The sequence below is a fragment of the Vulpes lagopus genome, chromosome X, assembly GCF_018345385.1.
Source record: "Vulpes lagopus strain Blue_001 chromosome X, ASM1834538v1, whole genome shotgun sequence".
Taxonomy (NCBI): domain Eukaryota; kingdom Metazoa; phylum Chordata; class Mammalia; order Carnivora; family Canidae; genus Vulpes; species Vulpes lagopus.
In genome coordinates this window covers 100,411,000-100,414,931 of record NC_054848.1, presented here as the reverse complement: position 1 = coordinate 100,414,931, position 3,932 = coordinate 100,411,000, and the positions used below count along the sequence as shown (strand labels likewise).

The window sequence follows — 3,932 nt, the reverse complement described above, 5'->3', positions numbered from 1 at the left end:
GAATATATATTTATTTATTATATATATATTATATATTAAATTACGTAGGACAGTGTATTTGGGTGGACTTAGCAAACAATGAAAATCAAGTCAGTGAAGATTCTGTGCTGCAGAGGCAAAAAGAAAAAGAAGAGAAACACTGAAGTACAGGGGAGATGCTTAACTTTGGTGGTGGACCATTCAGAGCCTCTGTCTAAAGACTCCTCTGATGGATTTCCACACTAACAGTTATTTGGTGTTCTGGCTTCAGGATCTTCTGTTTTTCTGACCTTGAGCTTCCTCTTCCACAGCAAGCAATTCAGTTTCTTTGGAATATGTTGCAGTGAATAGGGTAGTGAGACATTGTCAAAATATTTGGACTTTATGCTCTTGCTTCTCTGACCTTGAGCAAGGCTAGTAGTTCCTGCCAATTTCATATGCCCTCTCAGGACACATCTTTAAGACCTGCTAGGAACTCTTGACTTTGGATCTGTGGCACGTGATGCTGAGGTGGTCATAATCAAGTTCCAAAGTGGTCCAGGGCATTTGTAAGATAAAACCTCCTTCTCTTGGTACTTGGACTACATTCAAATCCATGGGAGGAGGCAGGGGTAAGTTTAATTCTTTACTCCTCTTTCTCTTCCTTTTCCTCATTATTCTTTCTCTTCTTCATCTTTATTGAGGCAGTGCCATGTAGTAGTTGAGGATTTGGGCTCTGGGCCTACCCTGTAATGGTTGTATGACCTTAGGTCACATATTTAACTTTTCTGCACTTCTATTCCTTCATCTTTAAATTGAGATGATAACAAAACCTACCTTATAGGCTTATTGTGATGAATGAATGAGATAATCCATGACAAGCACCGAGAACTGGGTTAGTAGATTTACACACATGTTCTTAATTGATATCTAAAGTCTAAGGAGATTATATCCATTTAGAATCAAGTGGAGATTTAAAAAAGTGGTTCTGAGCTATTAAATTCTGTCAGTGGGGAAGTGTAGTTCCATTTATCCACAATTCTTCAGGAATCAGCTATTGAATAAAAAGGGCACAGATGTGATTACAGTTTCTATTAATGAAGCTTATAAACATTCTTTCATTAACTACTGCTCATACTCTTAGGGCCAAGGCTGCCGATATGAAGATGCTTCTATATAACTTTGGGTAAAGAGTGAATATTGAGGTTACATAACTGTAACAACAGAAACATATTTTAGGCTGGCCCACTAGTATATTATTTTTTTAAATTTTTATTTATTTATGATAGTCACAGAGAGAGAGAGAGAGAGGCAGAGACACAGGCAGAGGGAGAAGCAGGCTCCATGCACCAAGAGCCCGACGTGGGATTCGATCCCGGGTCTCCAGGATCATGCCCTGGGCCAAAGGCAAGCGCTAAACCGCTGCGCCACCCAGGGATCCCTAGTATATTAAATCAAATGTTAAATGAGACTGTAATCTAACCTAGGGCAGAAATTTTGTTTTTTTGTCTTATATCTCATCAACATCTACTATAGTGGTTTTCATACATAGGTGATTTTGTCCCCCCAGGGGACATTTGGCGATGTCTAGAGTCATTTTTGTTTGTCACAACTGGGGAGGAGGCAGCTGCTACTGGAATCTAATGGTTAGAGGGCAGGAATGCTGCTAAACATCTTACAGCGCACTGGACAGTCCCCCATAACATTTATCTTGCCTGAAATGTCAGTAGTTCTGGGGTCAAACCCTGCTCTAATGCAATGCAAGGGACAGTGTAGCCTCCTGATAAATGTGTATTGAATTAATGATTGAAGTTTGGGGAACAAAAATGTGATTTGGTAGCAGACACATGTTTAGCAGACAATCTTATAAAGGAGTGGTGAGAAAAACTGACACTTAGCTAATTGGTGTCAGCATGATACAAAAACTAGTGTTTGCCCTGTTCAGGCATCCAGTAAGATTGGTCTGTGCCTGGTTCATATGGTTGCTAAATATTTTGAATAACATCCATGGAAGGTGGTATATTTTTTAGAAGTTATAGATAATTGCTTCTGGAGATAAGTTGTCTTAGAAACCACAGAAAGAGTGAACAGACTGAGTTTGCCTTTGGGAAGTAAACAGGAGGTGGAACAGAGTAGCTGTGAATAAATCACACTGTTATGGTAAGGATAGAAAAAGTTTACCAGTGCTCGCTTCGGCAGCACATATACTAAAATTGGAACGATACAGAGAAGATTAGCATGGCCCCTGCACAGGGATGACACACAAATTCGTGAAGCGTTCCATATTTTTTTTTTAATTTTTATTTATTTATGATAGTCACACACAGACAGAGAGAGAGGCAGAGACATAGGCAGAGGGAGAAGCAGGCTCCATGCACTGGGACCCCGACGTGGGATTCGATCCCGGGTCTCCAGGATCGCGCCCTGGGCCAAAGGCAGGCGCTAAACCGCTGCGCCACCCAGGGATCCCAATGTTCCATATTTTAAAAAAAGAAAAGAAAAGAAAAAGTTTACCATCCTGGTGAAAGAGAGAAAATCAGAGCAATTTATTCCATAGTCCTCCATCTAAATCAAGGCAACAGTTTCCCAAATAGAGAGTTAGTGGGGGAAAAGTGAAAAGTGGAATAAAACAAAGTGGTTACATGATAAAGGAAAACATGTTATGTTCTGTAATGGGACATTGTCTTAGTCTATCCAGGCTGCTATAAAAGAATACCATAGACTGGATGGCGTATAAACAACAGAGATTTGTTTCTTACAGTTCTGAAGGCTGGGATGTCAAGGTCAAGCACTGGCAGATTCAGTGTCTATGAGGGTGTACTTTCTGGTTCATAAATAGCTATCTTCTCACTGTGTCTTCATGTGGTAGAAGGGGCAAGGGAATTCTCTGGTGTCTTTTTAACAAGAGTATTAATCCCATTCACATGGGCTCCACCCTCATGTCCTAATCACCTTGCAAAGGCTCCACCTGCTTATACCATCACATTGGAGGTTACGGTTTCAACATATGAATTGCGAGGGGGGGGCATAAACATTTGGTCTAGCAGGCATCTCTGAGAAATTTTAAGAGTAGCCCAAGTAAAGAGAACATGGGAGACCCCTCAAAGGTAACTGATTAAATAAACAAAGGTATAGCCTTATTATGGAATACTATGTAACAGTTAAAAAGAGTAAGATAACTGTGTATTTACTAACATGGAAAATCTCTAAGGCATATTGTCAAGAAGAAAAAGCAAGCAAAAATTACACTATAACAGTTTGAGACTATTTCTTTAAAAGAAAAATCTGTCAAAACAGCTTTGTGAACTCAGATATATAAAGGAACCAAGATGAATAGGAAAAGGCTTTGAGGGATATAGACCAAATTGATCATAGTGGTTCTCTCTAGGTGGGGGAATAGAATAGGGAGTCAGTGGTCAAGGGGCCCTTTTATTTTATGTGTTCCAATTGCATTTTTACAAGAATGTATCCATGTAGTACTTGTATAATTAAAAATATACACAGTGAGAAAACAGAAAATCAATAGACATAGTGCAGATATGCAGAAGAATTTTGGGGTCACTTTTGCTTCAAAGAAGGATTTACTACTAGATTGCTGTAAACAGCAACCTTGACTCACAAGCATTTGTTGCCTGCTGCTTTAGGGTAGGGAATGAGGTCTAGCAGCCAGCTAGGCCCAATGCTCAATAAGAATAGAGAGGAGTAATTAGGACGTATGACATGACCCTTAGAGGTTTTTTTTTTAAACCAGGTTTGTTAGTGCTGGTTGCCTGTCCAGCCTTTTATTTTAGCCCCAGAGCCCTCAGACAGTTAGTCCCTGTAGCCTGTATCTTGCAGCATTTACAGACCCTGAAAACCTAGAGTCTTTAGGAAATGTCCTCATTTTGCCTTATCATTCTGCTCCTTAGTTAAGTCCTATGCAAAGGAACTTGAGTGAGAAGGCTGGGACATGTGCAGGAGGGGCCATCCTGTGA

General features: G+C 40.1%; 1 non-coding gene across 1 annotated transcript; it reads left to right on the top strand.

Moving 5' to 3' along the window:
- The first annotated feature begins 2,141 nt into the window (after window positions 1-2,141).
- Window positions 2,142-2,248, top strand: LOC121483761. The gene has a single exon (XR_005985851.1). It is a non-coding gene; the product is annotated as a U6 spliceosomal RNA (small nuclear RNA).
- Window positions 2,249-3,932: the final 1,684 nt, after the last annotated feature.